This window comes from Podarcis raffonei, chromosome 10, assembly GCF_027172205.1.
Source record: "Podarcis raffonei isolate rPodRaf1 chromosome 10, rPodRaf1.pri, whole genome shotgun sequence".
In the NCBI taxonomy this organism is placed as follows: Eukaryota; Metazoa; Chordata; class Lepidosauria; order Squamata; family Lacertidae; genus Podarcis; species Podarcis raffonei.
In genome coordinates, this window is record NC_070611.1 from 77,432,458 (window position 1) to 77,453,195 (window position 20,738).

Sequence of the window (20,738 nt, forward strand, 5' to 3'; positions counted from 1 at the left end):
TGGGGTTCAAGAGTGAAGATGGGCCCCCCAGGAATCTTCCCTGGTACCTGTAGCCCCTCCTCCCCCCTCTTGCAATTAGGCTTGGGGCAAAATCTTACATTAAATTACAGCATTTCAAGTTTTTTTCAGAATGCTTAGGAGGCAGGGATGAAGTTCTGGTGAAGAAGCAGTGCTTGGAGATCATGCGGTGGGGGGATGACAGAGTTTGGTGCAAAAACCATCTTGCATGCTTGAGTAGAGCAACTCCAGGGCAGCAGGACTTCTTCAGTAATAGTTTACTGAGCTTTCAAAGCATACACTTCTCACTGGGTCCCCAGTGAGGCACAAAACTTTGCTCCTGAGAGCAAATCCAGTTTCAGAAGTAAAAAAATACAGCACGCAGGATATCTAAGTCAGGCACACAAACCGGCAGAAGGGAGCAAGGGAGGAAAGAGGCTGGAAGGACACAGGGCAATGGAGGTGTGTCTTTCGCTTCCTGTCGTCTGGGAGGGAAGTCAGGAACTTGGCATCTGCAGGGGCTTCACGAAGCAAAGCTTTCTTCTTTTTTTTCAAAAAAAAATTCATTTTATAACACAAATAAAGAACACAAACAAAAAAACAAACAACACAAACAGATTATTCTCTTATCCTTATTTTTCCAGACATTGTTAGGTGGGCTTCCCCAAGTCCCACCTGTCTGATTTTCATTTTACTTCTTCTTTAGCAGTTTACATATATCATAGTTTCTAACCATCTTTTTTTATCACACTTAAATTAACTTCACATTTTATCGCTTACAAATAATATTATTTTAAAATACACTATCTTCTACTTCTAACCCTACAGCCTATATCCACTTCCAGAACTATTCTGAGATTTAAATATTAACATATTTTTTCAAATATTCCTTAAACTTCTTCTAATCTTCTTCCACCATCTCTTCTCTCTGGTCTCAGAGTCTCCCAGTCAGTTTGGCAAATTCCAGATAGTCCATCATCTTCATCTGCCATTCTTCGATAGTTGGTAAATCTTGTTTCTTCCAATTCTTTTTTCCACAATTTCTCCCAGTCCACCATCATGATATTGTGCCCCACATCCCTGGCCCATTCAATCATTACATATTTCACTTGTTCATCTCTCGTATGCCATTCCAGCAATAAATTATACATCTTATATAGATTTTTTGGTTTTGTATCTAATAATTCTGTTTTCAGATTGGATTTCTCTGTTTGAAAACCGATTTTCTTATCCATTTTAAACACTTCATTTATCTGGATGTACTGGATTAAATCATCTAATTTATCTTTCAACTGATCATAATACTTCAACCACGTAGCTTTCATATTCAACCTTTTATGAGTTTTAGCTTCCAATGGTGATATCCATCTGGGTGTTTTCCTTTCTAACAAATCCCTGTATCTTATCCAAACATCATACAAAGATTTTCTAATTATATGATTTTAAAATCCTTTGTGAGCTTTTATCTTGTCATACCATAAATATGCATGCCAACCAAATACACCGTCAAAACCTTCTAAATCCAAAACATCTGTATCTTCCAATAAAAACCATTGTTTCAGCCAGCAAAAGGCTGCAGCTTCAAAGTAAATCCTTAAATCTGGCAGGGAGAAACCCCTCTCTCTTTTACATCTGTTAATGATTTAAACTTAATTCTGGGTTTTTCCCCCTGCCCGATAAATTTAGATAATATCTTTTGCCATTCCTTAAAACAATTCAACTTATCAATGATAGGGAGAACTTGGAACAAAAACAACAACTTAGGCAATCCATTCATCTTTATCGCAGAAATTCGGCCCAGCAAAGATAGTTTCAACCTTGTCCAAATATCCAAATCTCTTTTGATATCTTTCCATAACTTTTCATAGTTGTCTTTGTACAAATGCAATTTTTTTGCAGTCATATTTACACCCAGATATTTCACCTTTTTCACAAACTTCAGCCCTGTGGGTTCCTCTAAGTTAAGTTTTTCATGTATCGTTATTTCCCCCCCTAAAACTTTGGTTTTATTCTTATTCAATTTGAAACCTGCAACTTGTCCGAACTGTTGAATTATCTTCAGTGCTTTGATTGCACTGATCTCAGGGTCCTGTAAAGTCAATACCAAATCATCAGCAAAGGCTTTTAACTTATATTGTTTAGTTCCCACTACTATGCCTTTAACTTCCTCATCATTCCTTATCATATTCAGCAGCACCTCTAGGACAGAAATAGAAAGCAGGGGGGAGGAAGTGGGCACCCTTGCCTGGTTCCCTTCTCAATCCTGATTTCTTCTGAGACCACATTGTTAATTATAATTTTTGCTTTCTGCTCAAAGTAAATTGCATTAATATCATTTAAAAAATTTTGACCGATCCCCATATTACACAAGTTCTGTTTCATAAAACTCCAAGAAACATTATCAAAGGCTTTCTCTGCATCACTAAACATTAACATTGCTTTAGGATTCTTTTTTGCCTCTAATCTTTCCAGCACATTCCTAATATTATCCAGTACATTCCTAATATTATCTTTCATATGCCTCTCAGGTAAAAAACCTGATTGATCTTTATATGTGTGCTTATTCAAAACCTTCTTCAATCTTTTAGCCAAAATATTTGCAAATATTTTATAATCCACATTCAACAAGGAAATTGGTCGCTGATTCCTTACTTGAGCTCTATCTGTATCTGGTTTGGGTATCAGAGTGATGAAGGCCTCTTTCCAGGACTCGGGTGCTTTGTCCCCCTTTAATATTTTGTTACAAACATCCATCAATGGTTGTATGAGCCAATCCTTAAATATTTTATAATACTTGGAATTTAAACCATCAGGTCCCAGTGCTTTGCCTATTTTCATTTGGGCAATTGCCTCTTCAACTTCTTGTCTTGATTCAGGTTCAATTCAAAATAGTCCTTTAGGGTCTTTTGAGCTTTATTTACAATCAATTCATTTCTCAGTAAAGCATCATTCATCTGCCATCTAAAAGTACCCTGTAGAGACAATTTTAACTCTGTCAACACAGCATTATGATCGGAACAAGTCCTTGGGCAAATCTCAGATTTAGTGACTCTTGGGGTCAGGTCTTTAGTTAGCCATATATATAATCCAAACGTAAAAGGTACTCACAATACAGTCCTTAAATGCTTTTGATGTTGGAAGAATTGACCGCTAATGCCTCACAGTCTCGCAGCTTCGTATAAACACAGGAAGCTTTTTGTCCGATGTGTCACAGCTCCAACCCCCTCGTTCTCGGAGCTCAAAAACAGAACTTTCCAGGGAGGGGGGAGCCCACTTTTGACACCTGCCAGATTCCATGTCCTCAAAATCCTCGATTTGAGGTTTTCCCGGGGGTCTGCTGCGCTGGAGCAGTTTCCCCTGCCTTTGATATACCGAGGTCTCCTCCGATAAAGAGATCTCCAACTGTGATGGCGAGCGATCAGCCAGAAGCCCTTCATGAAGCAAAGCTTTCTGCCGGCTGCTTTGAGGCAAATGTGCATCCCAGAAACACACACTGTGATTCGTGGTGTATTGCCATATCCATTGTTTTCCAAAGGTTATCACAATGTAGTCTAGAAACCGGTATAGGATGAGATCAATATATGCCCAGCCCTAATCCTCACTCACCACCAGAAATACAGATTCACCCTCTCCCCCTCACTATCAAAAGGTACCTTACATCTAAAATTATACTCATTATTGTGGGACATTACCTTCATTATTTCATTACTATACAGTTTTACATATAAACACCAGAACAAATACATGACACACTTTGAAGATGGATTTTCTGCTGAGTTCATTGCTGTGAAGAAGAGAAATCTCTGAAAGGAACACGTTCCTCACTCCATACATTTAAATGGGTTCTCCACTCTGAGAAGAAGAAGAAGAGATTGGATTTGATATCCCTCTTTATCACTACCCGAAGGAGTCTCAAAGTGGCTAACATCCTCCTTTCCCTTCCTCTGTGAGGTGAGTGGTGCTGAGACAATTCAAAGAAGTGTGACTGGCCCAAGGTCACCCAGCAGCTGCATGTGGAGGAGCGGAGACGCAAACACGGTTCCCCAGATTACGAACCACTCTTAACCACTACACCACACTGGCTCTTAGATGTTCCTTAAACACTCCATTATAACTAAAGCACTTTCTGCAATCTTTCCCTTTAAACAGCTTCTCCTCTTTGAGGGTTGATGGGTTTGTAGGGTGTCAACTGTTAAAGTTCTTCCTGTCCATGAGTCTGTAGATGTAGGATTCCACTAGGACTGAACCTCTACCTACTTTCCTGATATTTATATGGTTTGTCTTTTGTGTGAGTTTGTTGACACAAATCAAGGCTTCCACTCTGACTGAAGTTCCTTCCACAGTCCATACATTTAAACAGTTTCTGCCCTGTGTGTCTGCTGATGTCTTCTAAGGTTTCCACTATAACTGAAGCTCTTTCCACACTCCATACATTTAAAAGGTTTCTCTCCTGTGTGAGTCCGTTGATGTTGTCTAAGGTGTGCACGCTGACTGAAGTTCTTTCCACACTCAATACATTTATATGGTTTCTGACCTGTATGAGTCCGTTGATGTATTCTAAGGTGTGCACGCTGACTGAAGTTCTTTCCGCACTCCATACATTTAAATGGCTTCTCACCTGTGTGAGTTCGTTGATGTGTTCTAAGGCTTCCACTATCACTAAAGCTCTTTCCACACTCCATACATTTAAATGGTTTCTCTCCTGTGTGAGTCCGTTGATGTTGTCTAAGACCTGCATCGTAATTAAAGCTCTTTCCACACTCCATACATTTAAATGGTTTCTCTCCTGTGTGAGTCCGTTGATGTTGTCTAAGGCCTGAATCGTAACTAAAGCTCTTTCCACACTCCATACATTTAAATGGTTTCTCTCCTGTGTGAGTCCGTTGATGTTGTCTAAGGCCTGCATCGTAACTAAAGCTCTTTCCACACTCCATACATTTAAATGGTTTCTCTCCTGTGTGAGTCCGTTGATGTGATCTAAGGCTTCCACCATAACTAAAGCTTGTTCCACACACCATGCATTTAAATGGTTTCTCCCCTGTGTGAGTCCGTTGATGTGATCTAAGGCCTGCATCGTGACTGAAGCTCTTTCCACACTCCATACATGTATATGGTTTCTCCCCTGTATGAGTCCGTTGATGTATTCTAAGGTTTCCAATCTGAATGAAGCTCTTTCCACACTCCATACATCTAAATGGTTTCTCACCTGTGTGAGTTTGATGGTGTAAAGTTAGGTGCGCATTTTGGCTAAAGCTCTTTCCACACTCCATGCATTTAAATGGTTTCTCCCCTGTGTGAGTCAGTTGATGTTGTCTAAGGTTTGAACTGAAACTGAAGCTCTTTCCACACTCCATACATTTAAATGGTTTCTCTCCTGTGTGAATATGTTGATGTTTTCTAAGGCTTCCACTATCACTAAAGCTCTTTCCACACTCCATGCATTTAAACGGTTTCTCCCCTGTATGTGTACGTTGATGTGTTCTAAGGTTTCCAATCTGACTGAAGGTCCTTCCACACTCCATACATTTAAATGGCTTCTCACCTGTGTGAGTTCGTTGATGTGTTCTAAGGCTTCCACTATCACCAAAGCTCTTTCCACACTCCATGCATTTAAATGGTTTCTCCCCTGTATGTGTACGTTGATGTGTTCTAAGGTTTCCAATCTGACTGAAGGTCTTTCCACACTCCATACATTCATATGGTTTCTCCCCTGTGTGAGTCTTTTGGTGTAATTTAAGGTTTCCATTCTGACTGAAGCTCTTCCCACACTCCCTGCATTTGAATCCTTTCTTACCCATGGGAGTCCGCTGATGTATTCTAGGTTTTTCACTATCAGTGAAACTCTTTCCACACTTCAAATCTTTAAAAGGTTTCTCTCCTGTGAGTTAGTTGATGTGAGCTATGTGTGCTCATTCAGTGAAGCATATTCCACATTTTGCACATTTCAATGTCTATTCCTAATGAAATGAAAGGTTCCCCGTGCCCTGGAATTCTGATGTTCTTCTGTAACACCTTCTTCAGAGTGGGCAGAGAGGAAGTCCTTTTTGGATTCCAAGGAAGAGAACAAAGGGAAAAGAACAAATCAAACACCATTTGCCCCTTCTCTTATTTCACATATCTCCTACATTCCCCCGCTTCCTACCCATGTTCCCAATTTTTATGAAATAATAATAATAATAATCATAATAATTTATTATTTATACCCTGCCCATCTGTCTGGGCTTCCCCAGCCACTCTGGGCAGCTTCCAGAAAAACATTAAAATACTGTAATACATCAAACATTAAAAGCTTCCCTAAAAAGGGCTGCCTTCAGATGTCTTCTAAAAGTCTGGTAGTTGTTTATCTCTTTGACATCTGGTGGGAGGGCGTTCCACAGGGAGGGTGCCACTACCGAGAAGGCCCTCTGCCTGGTTCCCTGTAACTTTGCTTTTCGCAGTGAAGAAACCGCCAGAAGGCCCTCGGTGCTGGACCTCAGTGTCTAGGTAGAACGATGGGGTGGAAATGCTCTTTCAGATATACTGGACAGAGGCTGTTTATTGCATTAAAGGTCAGCACCAACACTTTGAATTGTGCTCGGAAACGTACTGGGAGCCAATGTAGGTCTTTCAAGACCGGTGTTATGTGGTCTCGGTGGCCGCTCCCAGTCCCCAGTCTAGCTGCTGCATTGTGGATTAGTTGTAGTTTCTGGGTCACCTTCATAGGTAGCCCCACGTATAGCGCATTGAAGTCCAAGCGGGAGATAACTAGAGCATGCACCACTCTGGCAAGGCAGTCCACAGGCAGATAGGGTCTCAGCCTGCGTACCAGATAGAGCTGGTAGACAGCTGTCCTGGACACAGAATTGACCTGCGCCTCCATGGACAGCTGTGAGTCCAAAATGACTCCCAGGCTGCGCACCTGGTCCTTCAAGGGCACAGTTACCCCATTCAGGACCAGGGAATCCTCCACACCTGCCCGCCTCCTGTCCCCCAAAAGCAGTACTTCTATCTTGTCAGGATTCAACCTCAATCTGTTAGCCACCATCCATCCTCCAACCGCCTCCAGACACTCACACAGGACCTTCTCTGCCTTCACTGGTTCTGATTTGAAAGAGAGGTAGAGCTGGGTATCATCCACATATGGATGAACACCCAGCCCAAACCCCCTGATGATCTCTCCCAGCGACTTCATGTAGATGTTGAAAAGCATGGGGGAGAGTACAGAACCTTGAGGCACCCCACAAGTAAGAGCCCAGTGGTCTGAACACTCATCCCCCAACACCATTTTCTGGACAAGGCCCAGGAGAAAGGAGCGGAACCACTGTATGACAGTGCCCCCAGCTCCCAGCCCCTCAAGACGGTCCAGAAGGATGTTATGCTCAATGGTATCAAACGCCGCTGAGAGATCCAGCAGAACTAGGAAACCTTTGTCCTTAGCCCACCAGAGATCATCAACCAGTGCGACCAAGGCAGTTTCAGTCCCATGATGAGGCCTGAATCCCAACTGGAAGGGATCCAAATGGTCCGCTTCTTCCAGGCGTGCCTGGAGTTGTTCAGCAACTACTCGCTCAATCACCTTGCCCAAGAATGGAAAATTTGAGACTCAGCGATAGTTGGGCATCGTGGCCGCATCTAAAAATGGTTTTTTAAGAAGCGGTTTAATAACTGCCTCTTTCAGCGGGTCTGGGAAGGCTCTCTCACGGAGGGAAGCATTCACCACGCCACGAAGCCCATCGCCCAGCCCTTCCTGGCTAGCTTTTATCAGCCAGGATGGGCAAGGATCAAGGAGACAAGTGGTTGGTTTCACTCGTCCAAGCAGTCTGTCCACATCCTCGGGGGTAACAGGTTGGAATTGATCCCACACAACTTGACTAGACAGACTCTAGCACTCTCCCGCCCCGGCCCTGATGCCACGGTGGAGTCTATCTGAGCGACCTGAGTGAATCTGAGTGATTTTATCTGCAAAAAACTTTGCAAAATCATTGCAGGAGATCATGTGGGCTGCACTGAGCCCTGATGTTGCAGGTGGTTCTGCTAAATTGCGAACCACCTGAAAAAGTCTCCTGCTGCTGTTTTCTGCAGATGCAATAGAGGCGGTGAAGAAAGTAGTTTTTGCCGCCACTACCGCCACTTGGTAGGCTCAACATTCAGCTCTAACCCGTGTCTGGTCAGCTAAAGAATGGGTCATCCGCCACCGGTGCTCTAGCCGTCTCAACGATTGTTCCATTGCCCTCAGATCCGTGGAAAACCACGGGGCTGTTCGGGCTCCATGCAACCAGAGAGGGTGCTTCGGAGCCAGTCAATAGCCCTGGTTATCTCCACATTCCAGCAGGCCACCAGGGAATCAGCTGAAAGGCCATCAACATGGGATAAAGCATCCCCTACCACTCTCTGGAAACCATTTGGATCCATTATGTGGTGGGAGCAGACCATCCAAATCTGTCCCACCTCCCTGCAGAGGGGAAGGGTCGCGGAGAAGTCCAGTTGCACCAGGAAGTGATCTGACCATGGCACTTCTTTCTTTTGCTTTTACTTAGTGTCAGATCACGAACATCCATAGAGGTAAACACCAGGTCCAAGGCAAGTCCGCGGCTATGGGTTGGGCCAGACTTATTCAGGGACAGCCCCATGGAGGCCATGCTTTCCACGAAGTCCCGAGCGGCCCCTTGTAAGGTCGTGTCGGCATGGATGTTAAAATCCCCTAGGACAACCAAACTAGGTGTCTCCAGGAGAACATCCACCATGACCTGAAGCAGCTCGGGCAGGGAATCCTTGGTGAAGCGGGGGGGGGGGGGTTGGTACACCAAAAGGAATCCTGTACTGCCCCTATTGCCCAACTGCCAGAACATGCACTCAGAAAACTGGGTCTTCTCAATAGGACGCCTGGTGCAAACTAATGACTTCCTAAAAATCACTGCAACCCCCCCTCCCCGCCCACAAGGCCTGGGTTGCTGTGTGTAAGAGAAACCTGGTGGACAAGCAGCGGCAAGGACAGGCCCATCTGCTTCATCCAACCAAGCCTCTGTTACACATGCCAGGTCAAGTCCTCCATCCACGATCAAGTCATGGATCACAATGGTTTTATGGATCATTGACCTGGCATTGCACAGCAGCACCTTCAGGTCATGTGGGTATCCCTTGCTGATTCCAGTATCCGTCCGGTCAAGACCAGACCTGGAGGCAGGGATAGTCCTCAAACAATGACTAAGCCCGCTTCCTCGGTAATGACGTGGTCTGGTCTTAGCGTAACTCCTCCTCCTACCCGTGATCACTGAGATCGGTTGTCCCAGTACATCCCCCCCTGTGGAACCTGCCCCAGCCATTTTGTTTGTTGGGACCCACTCCCAGGCAGCCCTGACCCCTCCCCTTAAAATCAAATTAAAACCTGTACAAAAAACAAACTAACAAAACAATAAAACAAAAAAAAGAGAATGTTACAAACACACCATAATTAAATTAAATTAAACAAATTCCCGCACCCAACTAAACACCCACCCCACCCCTCGTACACACAGCAAATTAAAAAGCAATGTCATCAAATGATAGTAATGCAGCAGCAACATTTCATAATCCTCAAACATTAATAGCACAGCATGATCTTGGAATACAGCCTTTTCAAATCAATTGCTTCCTCACAGGAAAGGCAGCTGCTCTCTGTCCATGCAGGCCCTCTCTTTCTCTGGTCCATCGTTCCTTTGGACATTCCCCATCCTCTGCATCATAAAGACACTGAAATCCAGCTCCGAGGGCCTTCTGGCGGTTCCCTCATTGTGAGAAATGAGGTTACAGGGAACCAGACAGAGGGCCTTCTCGATAGTGGCGCCCACCCTGTGGAACACCCTCCCTTCAGATGTGAAGGAAATAAGCAGCTATGTTATCTTTAAAAGACATCTGAAGGCAGCCCTGTTCAGGGAGGTTTTTAATATTTAACACTGTACTGTTTTAAACATTTGATTGGGAGCTGCCCAGAGTGGCTGGGGAAACTCAGCCAGATGGGCGGGGTATAAATAATAAATTATTATGATTATATTATTATAATCCTCCATCCAGCCCTGTTTCCACCTCTAGATCTTCATGAGTCACCTTCACAGTCCCAATGGCCTCAAGAGGTCCAAGTGGACCATTTTGGGAGACCCAGGTCTAAGTCTTTTCCAGGGACTGTGGTCTGGGTCAGTCAGAGAACTAGTGACAAGGCTTGGTGCTTGGGGTCAGCTGAATGGGTGCTCAGGGAAGCTCCTGTTCTTGGAGATGGACCTCCATCTACATGCCTCACATTGCATGGAGAGAGCAGGAGAAGCAGAAGGAAAGCAGCTGGCAAATGGGAAACACCCCACCCCAATGGTTCTTTATAATGTTGACGTGCTGCCTGATCTCGAGCCCCTCTTCTGACACAGAACTATCCTAATCTGGCACTGACAAAGCTGGATATTCAAGGCAAAGAGATAACTGTACTTAATGGAAAGTTCAACCTTGTAACACTGTCCTAAAGGATCTTCACTCGCTCTCAGTGCATTTCGGAGCACAATTCAAACTGTTTGTGCTGATCTTTAAATTGTCATGGTTGCATCTTTCAGGCAAGAAAAGTATTGATCTGACAGATAGAGATCATTTCTAGTCTATTCGTTCAAGAAGGTTCTGGTGGTTTTACTCTGTGCGATTCAAAGTTGGTGTTTTCTCTAGCTGGAACATTTTACCTGATAAGGGAGTTTCCTTTCTGCTGAGAGCAGGTGGTGGAATAAGTTGTAATGAGGTTATGCTGAACCTTCCTTGTTTTGGGAACCAGAAGAAGCTGGCTTAAACTGGAGTGAGCCAAGCTTGTTATCCAGTCCCAAGGTTACTCTGACACTGAATTGTTTATAAATTACAGTATTGAAAGGCGCCTGGTCCCACTTCCTATTCTGCTATTCTCTACTCTTCTTGTGTCTTTCTTACTTGAGTGCTGTTTTGCTATGCTGTGTTAGGGTTTTACTGTAAATTCAGTTTTTGGATTGTCATGCTTCTTTGCCTTCTGTACTAAATTTATCTGCTGAATTGATTTTTTGCTGCCTCTGAGTGTTTTTTCCTATTCTGCTAACTATATGTCGGACTTGGAGATCATTATGGAGGAGCAAGATCTGCGACCTAAAGCCCTCAACCGACTTGGCCCTGTAGACCTGAAGGAGTGTCTCCACCCCCATCCTTCACTCTGAACACTGAGGTCCTCCTCTGAGGTCCTCCTGCTGGTCCCCTCTCTGTGATAAGTGAGGGTACAGGGAAGCAGGCAGAGGGCCTTCTCGGTGGTGGCACCCACCCTGTGGAACGCCGTCCCTTCAGAGGTCAAGGAAATGAACAACTACCTGACATTTGGAAGACAGCTGAAGGCAGCCCTGTGTCAGGAGGTTTATAATGTTTGATGTTTTCCTGTCTTTTATATGTACTGGAAGCTGCCCAGAGTGGCTGGGGAAACCCAAGCAGATGGGCAGGGTATAAATACTACAATTATTATTCTTTTGTGATTCTTTTGTAGTTATTTTGGTATTTGTACTGCAATATTAGCTCAAGAAATGTTATGGGTGGGCAAAATCACAGGGTTGCCGTAAACTATAATCCCACCCACGAACGCTCATTCACATACATTCTGTAAATTTGGGGAGGTCACACACCTCACCTGTGCTAATACTGGCAGTCTTTGGCCTGCACAGGCACACCCAGTGTGTAGAGCCTCCAGCCCCAGGCACTGTCTATCCTGAAAATGGGTCCTTTGACTGGGAAGATTCATGCAGTCGCTGTCATCGGATGCTGAAGGATTGTATCTCAGCTTGTCAGTCACACTGCCTTCAAAGAATAAGAGGAACAGAAATGTTTTCGAGGTGCAACTTCTCTATCAGCCCTGAGAGCCATTCCATGGACTCTGCACCCCTGTTTCTGATGAGAGGTGTACATTATCCTCACCCTCAGCGGAAAAGACATTAAAGATGGAGGCCTGAGAGAGAGGAAAAGGTTTCTGGCTGCTTCCTGGGTGGGATTGCGGAAACCAAGAGCCGCTTCTGAGAAGGCCTCTCCCCTCCTCTCTTCCTCTCGGGATTTCCTTTCCTCTCCAGGGGACCAGTGGTTGGACTGGGCAGAAGCGCTGTGTCTAGACAGGGCAGGGGCTTATGGGGTGGGAAGAGGATGGAGACTGCAGGATGGAAGGGGGGGGACAGGACCCCCACTTTCCAGGGATCCCTCTCTGGTCGCCTTGAAGGGGGGGGTCGATTGCTTGGCGGGAGGGAGAAACCAAGGCGGCCCCTCCGGAGATTCATCGTGGGCGTCATGATGGAGATGTCTCCCCAAAGACTGGTCTTCCTATCTCCCCACCCACCCTGCCAATGCTGCGCTTCCCTGCCTAGGGGACGCCCCCCTCCCTTCTCCGCCCACTTCCATGACCCCCTCTCTTTCTCCCGGAGTCTCCCCTGCACCCAGAGGCTTCCTTGGCACCACTCACCCCACGTCCTGCACGCCCCATCTCTCCATCCTAGGGCCCCCTCCCCGACAGGAGCAAGGGAGGGACAGTGGGGTCTCTATCCAGGCGTCTCTCGCGCCCCTTAAGCTTTTCATGGGACGTGCGGAGCCAGGGGAAACCGGGCGAGGGGTCCGCCCTGCGAGGAAAGCCCCCTTCGCAGCACGCGTGCCGGGATCCCGGCCCCACGGAAGGCGCTTGGGGGAGCTGGAGGGGTCTCTGGGTCCTCGTCTCCTCCTCTCCCCACCCTAGGCCCCCTTCCTCTCTCCTGGAGTCTCCTCTGCACCCAGAGGCCCCCTTGGCTCCCCCTTGCCATGCGCCCCCATCTCTCCGTCCCTATTGCCCCCCAAGACGAGCCGGAGAAGGACAGGGGGGTCTCTATCCAGGCGCTTCCTGCACCCCTTAACCCTTTCCTGGCCCGCTTCTCCGCGCCCCAGGGAGTCCTCGTGGGTGCGCGCCCCATCTCCGCCTCTTCGCAGCACGCGTGCCGGGATCCAGGCCCCACGGAAGGCGCTTGGGGGAGCTGGAGGGGTCTCTGGGTCCTTTTCTCCCCTCTCCCCCCCCCCGCGACCCCTTTACCTCTTTGTCCTCGCTCCTGATTCTCCTTTCCTTTCCTGCAGCATCGAAAGCCGCCCCCCCTAGATCTACGGGGCAGAGCAGCAATCCGGAGTGGAAGCTCCACGTCCTGGAGAAGAAGGCAGGGTGGGAGGGGGCTCACCCCCCCCCCATTCCTGGGACAGAAGAGCCGGATTGGAGGAGGAGGAGGAAGGGGTGGGACGTTTGGGGGCGGGATCTGGGCTTGTGGGGGCGGGGTGAGAGGAGGATGTGCCGGGAGGGGAGGGAAAGAATTGAGGGGGGAGAGGAAGGTTTTCCCCTCCCCTCTTCCTTCTGGATCAGGAGAGCGGGGGAGGGGCTGATCCCGGAGATCCAGCTGCAAAGAGGGGTCCCCCCACAAGTGCAACATCCTCCCCTCCCCCACCCCACGAGCTTAGATCCCTCCGTGTTTTAGGTCTTGGTGCTTGGCAGCTAAACGACTCCCCCCAAATCCCAGCTCCCCACCCCAGCCTCTAAGGCCAGGACAAGGACCGTGGACACAGGCCCCGTCCATGCACAGCAGCCAAGAGGCTCAGAAAAGCAGCCGATACAGTTGTAGCCAGAAGCGGATTCCAAAATCTGAGGGATCCCTTGGACAAGAAACAAGGAGACCAGCCAGGAAGAGCAGAGCAAAAGAGCAGCCTGTCGCTTGGTCTTGATTGAAGACTGTCGCCACAGGACTCCCACCTGCCACCAGGTGGAACAAGATGGAAGCCCCGAACAAAAGAAGACCCCAACTTTTATTAGCTGCTAATCCCCTGACCAAACTGTGGAGGCAGTGGAAGACAGGAGTGCCTGGCGTGCTCTGGTCCATGGGGTCATGAAGAGTCGAACGTGACCAAACAACAACAACAAATCCCCCATGCTACACCCCCAAGACTACATCATGACTACATCATTGACACATCACAAAGAGGAGGGGTTGAGGAGGGGTTGAGGTGGTAACCTGAGAGTCTTGTTGAGAGCCAGTGGGGTAGAATCATAGAATCATAGAGTTGGAAGAGACCACAAGGGCCATCAAGTCCAACCCCCTGCCAAGCAGGAAACACCATCAGAGCACTCCTGACATATGGTTGTCAAGCCTTTGCTTAGAGACCTCCAAAGAAGGAGACTCCACCACACTCCTTGGCAGCAAATTCCACGGTCAAACAGATCTTACTGTCAGGAAGTTCTTCCTAATGTTAAGGTGTGATACGGAAAGAGGGGGGGGCATGTCTTCTTCACCTTCTTCTTCGCTATAATATATCCATTTATTTCCAATTGTCAATGTCAAAAGGGACTAAAATCTATAAAATTCATAGAAAATCAACGTGCCAATTTGCTCAATTTCTCTAGGACTCCATCACACCTCCCCTGTCCTCCATAATCCCTCAAGCAAGGTGTCAAGACCCTAATCCTGTCAAATCACTCTGCCAAGCCTTTCCTCCAGGTAATGCCAGTACATGGACCATTGTCTTCTCATCACCGGTATTCAGGATGCGCTTATCTGCGCATATCTCCAGCTCTGCATATTCCCCCCTCTCTCCTCCATATGTTAATCCTGTGTAACCCAACCTCTTCTTAATGTATTCATGATGTAATCTGTGTAACCCAACCTCTTCTTAATGTATTCATGATGTAACTGGGATGTGTTTTGCCCTGTATTCTGGGGCATGGAGGGAAGTTTCAAAAGTTTATGTCACCCCTTTCTCGCTGTTCAATCTCGCCTTGAAACTGTTGCGCAATAAACTTGGATCTTCTGCAGCTTGCTCCTGTCTCTGGCTGAGCTCATTTTCCTCCGCAGGGACCCGCGGACTTAGTCCGACGAGCTGGGTGGCAGAGCAGCCTCACACCCAGATTTTACCGTAACAGATGGCGCCCAAAGTGGGGCTTTGGGGTTCTCCCGTGTTGCTGACCGGCGGCCCTGAAATCTTCAGCCGGAACCGGGCCATTTTGCCTGGGAAGATCCTTTGGACCCCCGGCCATCTTCCAGGCGGTAATCGAAAGCCCCAGGAGTTCAGCCGGGGAGCAAAGAGGGATCCAGTCGGCTTATTCATCAATCCCGGGATCATCATAGAAGACGCGTGAGTATAAGGAAAAGGAAAAATCCAGTGCACTGGTGGAAAGGGGGTGGAAATCTCCTGGCAACTGAATTCTCTGCCCTCCTCTCTATCGCTCCTTCTTACCTTTCTCTTGGTCCGGTTAGTGAGGGAGACCGTGGACCGCTGCTCAGCCTGAAAGGGGGGTTCTGAGCTCTATCTCTTTCTCTTAAAAATCTCCAGCCAGCCGCACCAATTGGGAGCCCGAAAGTAAGACGGAGAGAGCCAACTTGAAAGACAGCCGACTCTCCGCAACGGGCATCTCAGTTGAAAGCAAGGGGTTGGAGCTCTCTTTCCGAACTTCCCGAGCGCCCTTACAGAGGGGGCAGGAAGGGGTCTGGCTTTCTGTCTCAATCCCAGCCGCACTGGTCGGTGCCACGTAACACGTGTATCGTGCGTGAGCCCGCTTCCAAAAGCAAGGGGGATTTTCGGTTCAAAACTATCCAGGGATCACCCGATCTGGCACCGCACGGCGCGGGCATTCAGTAGGGCCCCTTTTCCTGAGATTGTGACGATAGGTAGGAGGTTGCCAGGAGGGATAGCCCATGAGGAATTGGGCAGGATTTGGCAGAGTGGAAAGGAACCCCAAGATTTGGAATAGGAAATAAGGAAAGGAATGAGAGGTAACCGGATAGCTAGAGCTCAATAAACCACTAGGAAGTTGCGAATCAACAAGGAAAAGGAAAACCCTAAATAGCCCCCTGTACAAGTTACCCAAATCCTAATCAACCCCTCTCTTTCTCCCTTCTCTATCCCAGACACCCAAAAAAAGAAAAACAACAAAAAAGCAACAACAGCAACGCATGCATATATAAAGGGGTACCCAGTCAACCAAGCGTTGTGAGCCCTGCCAGTTTGATTAACTGGTGGTGTGTTTGAAGAGGCAAGGAGGCTCATAAAACCATGTGGGACCTTCCTACTAATTTCACTTAATGAAGCCCAAGGAAGCGGCCTAACTCCTTGCAATAACCAACTAAAGGAGGAGAATATATATGTTTACATGTTGTCTGTTATGTGTGTTGTCTGTTAATACATATATGAGAATATGTATGTTTACATGTTGTCTGTTATGTGTGTTGTCTGTTCCTTCTGTCTCTGACAGACTGCCTTTCTCAAGTGTGCATAGTTTAAACTACAAGCTTGCTTCAAAATTTCAAATCTAAGGAAGCCATGCTGGACCTTATCAATCTTAAAACAGGAAAAAAACAAAAACAAAATGAGAATGAAGGGTGCAAATGTTTTGTTATTTGAGAGAGGCTCCAAAGAGTCTTCCTCCGAGTAGCTTAAGTGAGGAGTATGATTTTAAGTTGATGGTAGATAATGTTATGTTGCAACCTTTGAGTTTGTGATTCTACATCCGTGTTCCAGTCTTTTTTCCAGTATTTTGAAATGCGCTGTGAAGAAACTAATGTTTCTGCTGCAAAAGCCTAGTTGAGCCAACTGCTCTCTCAAGCTAAAATGCAGTGTATGTATTTCGTTAAGCACATGCCTATGAAAATAGGTGTTCCTTCTAAGAAAATTGTTAATAAAAGGTAGAAGCTTCGATAGACAACAATTGTCTATCTATAGAGTCCAGTCCTGATATCAGTCTCTAAGATCAGCCAGGGCTTCCTGGCTTCTTATTGGAAAATGCCTCCCCCACTTGTTTCAGTCTCTTTCAGGTCCCCCCCCCACTTCTTACTTCCATGCCGAGTGAATTTACTCCCGAGTAAGCTTCCTTCAACAAGGGAGGGGGGCACTTTTTTGCTAAAAGTACCCAACATCTCACTTTCCTATGTATCGTTATTTTTAAAAAAATCTTAATTAGGCGTACTATTCCTATGCAAGTTCAGAAACATTACTAACTTTTGTATCCCCTTTAAATCAAATCCAGGACTGTTTTTATTATTTGTCAGTGGTTATATCAACTGAAATAACCCTATGCTTATAAAATATTCTTTCCCAGATTCTCTTCCTATCTTATCTTAGGAAAACTGTTCTTCCTTTAAGATCAGTTCTCTAGGAACTTGCACTCTTTACTCTAAGGAAGTAAACTCTCACTCAAACTAGCTTCAAGATCTGCTAAAAGGGTTCTGTATAAAGCTGGATACTTTTATTTTCCTCTTCCTTAGTACATGATAGGAGCATTGATTGTGCTCTCTTCCCCAGTAGTGCCTGTGTACATAAGTATGTGTGTGTCTCTTTGGTAGTACAAATCTTGCTGTGAAATCTTGCTGTGAACCCTATATTTTGGAAGGTTGGACTAGATGACCCCAGGGTCCCTTTCAACTCTCCCAATTTGTGGCTGTGTGGAAGGACATGTGTCCGCAAGCATTGGAGAGTAATTCTTAAATTCTGGTGTGGTGATGGAGTTGAAATTCAGCCTAGCTTTGCTCTTTAGTTTTAAAAGGTGAGAGGTGAAGCTGTGATGTTTTGAAGCACAACTGGTAATATCAAGCATCTGAGTGATTACAGTGTTTATCATTTTGTCTACTATTTAAAAATCAGACTTAAAAGTCTACTCAAGGTTTAAGCACATACAAATACATATGAGCCTTGACCAATCCTGTAAATAAAGGGCAGGAAAAATTTTTTTGTCTGCAAATGGTAAGGCTGAGAATGTTAAAAAATCCTATGAATTCTGACTCTCTGGCCATTTTCCCCCATATATAAGGGCGTGGCATTGTTCCGCGAATGACCAGAGGGAAATCACACAAAATGATAGCCCTTTCCTGTAAATAAAGGAAGCACTCCCTTGCTTGGGCTGCAGGAAACATGATCCCTTAGAAAATTTCTAGCTTTGGTAAATGCTTGAATTGCAGAGTTTCTTTTTTTGTTTTAAATCTAACCCTATTTTTTTTTTTTATAAAAAAATTTAATTAGGTAGGTGGGGAAGAGCGAGCCCGTCGCCGGCGGAAGGATGGACCCGAGTGTCATCTAACCCTATTTTTAAAAATCTACTCCTTACCCTTCATTTCCTTTATTCAAATGGTAATTTAGCCAAAAGATTCAACATTTTCAATAATATAAAAGGTTTGCTGAGACATGAACTCTGCACATGCACAGAGGCTAGATCAGCTAAAAAAAAGGAAAAGAAAAAAGAGAGAGAGAGAGGAAGGAGGGGGAACTGTAGGGGGGGAGAGGAGGTTTGGAGAGCTTGGGCTGCAGGGAGAAACTTATCCAAATTTCCTTATGTAAAACTTGGAACCACTGAGGGAAATCACCCTTAATGTGTCCTTTGCTCCAGGGGCTACGGAAGACAAAAGGGTTAAGTACTGGACCATCAAAGTCAAGAGGTTGCCAAGTTTCAAATCTTAACATGCCAAATTCTTTTCACAGGTAAATATCAAAGCATTCCCCTCCCTCAATGGGATTTAAATCACAGACTTTGTTTGTGTGCATTTTAGGAACAGCATTTCCTGACAGGCTTCTCACATGAAATAATTTCCCCTTTTAATAGGATATGTGAACCCCCATAACAAAGTGTTTGTCCCTTCTTTTCTCCCACAGCAACTTTCTTTCTGTTCTGTGAAACAAGTCTGAATCCCTGCTATATTAGTGACTTCCATCTCTTTGTGGCTTTGACACTTTTAAGTTACAAATAATCTGTTTTCATTTATTTAATCCGTTTTTCCATGATGTCTATGAAATTAATAGAAGCACAACCAAACATTGTTTGTGGAATGGTATTTGTTTACCTTTTGCCTGAGCATTTCTTATTAATTCTGTCATTTTGGCTAGTTCAAGGTACTTGCACAACTTTAAATTGCCATTCATTTTTTCTTGGTATTAAGTCATTTCCCAGTATTTTGCTATTAACATCCTAGCCGATATTGTCACATCAAGAAACACTCTTTTATTTTCATTGTTACTTCAGGTTTCTTAAAATTGTGTGTCTTAGCATTTATTTATTTTTGGTTCCTCATAGGTCATTGTGTGTGTGTGTGTGTGTGTGTGTGTGTGTGTGTGTGTTATTATTATTTTAACCTTGTATTTTTTACAGTTCTCTTTCTCTACATGTGGAGTAATTTTTTTTAATTTAATAATATGGAAGGGGAAAGAAAAAAAACCAAGGTGAAGGAAAGCAAACCAACTTAGCAGATAATAACAGTAATTATATGGAAATGTAATAATAATATTGAAATGAATAAAATGCTTAATCCGCTAAGATTTTTATTATTTGCAGCTTCCCACGGAAACTGAAGGACATCCTTTTGCCTTTCGCCCCTTCCCTTTTCTAACTCTGTCTTTTAAGTCCCCAAAACCCTGCCCCTTACAGGATATCACTTCTACAAATGTGTTACTACAGATCCAATGAAAAGCTTCGCCACCACAAGACCTGCAACAACAACAGACACCAAAGTTTTCAAAGTGGCCACAGCTATCTCTTTCAAAGGATATAGACTGCCGGGGGAGTGGGCCTGACAAAGGGGGGTGGAGTTGAATTGCAAGGACATTTTCTCACTTTTGAACCTCAAGACTGTGCTCCGGCATTAAGAAGATACATGCGTAAAAATATCACAATTGTCTCAAGATATGCAACTGATACTTAATTAGTTTGTTTTGTATTATGTGTTATTACGTAGGAATGTTGAAATGTGTCTGACAGTGTGTTATTTCCACAAATGGGGGGGGGGCTATTTTTGTGTGTAATTGTTTTTTGTTTAATGTCTTATTCCTTACATCCCAGTGGAGGATTCTCATACATTTTATGCTTTTTAACAGACCAGGCTATTATGTAGTCCAATGTTTAGAATTAGATAAATTTATAACCACATTTCGTTGTTTCACCTGGCACTCTGCCAACTTCCCTACCCATTTTAAAATGTGCTAAAACTCACTTTACCAAGGAGGAGCTTCAGGAAGGTGTATATGCTTTGGTTTAGCAGGAATAATCCCTTATAGAGTTAAATTGACTCATTTGGACAAGTGCCCTTTTTAAGTATGGTTTTGTTTTAACATATTGGTTTTGAAAAGTTGAGAACCATGGGGCAAGATAAATTCAAATTGGACTCTGTTTGAATTGGGCAAGTGTATCCAGGCTGCAATTAGCTTTTGGTCCTTAAAGTGCAAGTGAGCAACTTCCCATGACTGCAAGACCAGAGCCTATAATAATAAAATCCCATAGAATGGCCAAGGCAAAGACATTTCTCTCATGACGTGTCCAAACCTGTGCCAGCTGTGGTGAGTGCCAGGCAACATGGTTAATATGAAAGCCCTAAGTGGATTCACCAGGGATTGCCACTACTGTGACACCATGTCGGTGTGAGACCACAGAAGAGCTACCTTCGCACCTGAGAACACAAAAACGGTGGAGCTAAAAAAACCAAACTGCATTTTTTTTCAGTCAGTAGTGGACCTTCCTACTAAATGTAAAGCATAGACCACTATTGAACAAAATACAACAGGTGTTCTTTTATGTGATATCCTATATCCAGCTATCTGCACTACTATACTTGCAAATGACCTTAAGAGGCATGGCTTGTAAGTCCCCTTCAGGTTTGCACAAACCCACACATCTGGTACGGTGGATACCAAATTATTATTTAGTGCATATCTATATAACATACACGTACATTGTATTGGTCCGTGTTGCTCCCTCCTTTGCTGCCCTGCTCAACCCACCTCCTTTT

At 45.1% G+C, this 20,738-nt stretch overlaps 3 protein-coding genes across 7 annotated transcripts in view; 1 reads left to right on the plus strand and 2 right to left on the minus strand.

The window, feature by feature from the left end:
- The window catches only part of LOC128421721 (zinc finger protein 160-like), a 28,759-nt gene extending 17,074 nt beyond the window's left edge, over positions 1–11,685 (minus strand). Inside the window, exon 1 of the mRNA XM_053404858.1 lies at positions 11,624–11,685. The gene's annotated coding sequence lies outside the window, so the exon portion shown is untranslated. The remainder of the gene's footprint in view (positions 1–11,623) is intronic.
- The window catches only part of LOC128421728 (oocyte zinc finger protein XlCOF6-like), a 226,920-nt gene that overhangs the window by 157,817 nt on the left and 48,365 nt on the right, over positions 1–20,738 (minus strand). Inside the window, exon 1 of one of the 3 annotated variants that reach the window (XM_053404875.1) lies at positions 11,619–11,685. The exons of the other annotated variants lie outside the window; for them this stretch is intronic. The gene's annotated coding sequence lies outside the window, so the exon portion shown is untranslated. Of the gene's footprint in view, positions 1–11,618; positions 11,686–20,738 lie in introns of those variants that run through there. 3 annotated transcript variants of the gene reach the window in all.
- The window catches only part of LOC128421704 (zinc finger protein 271-like), a 279,246-nt gene that overhangs the window by 7,453 nt on the left and 251,055 nt on the right, over positions 1–20,738 (plus strand). The gene's annotated exons all lie outside the window — the stretch shown is intronic.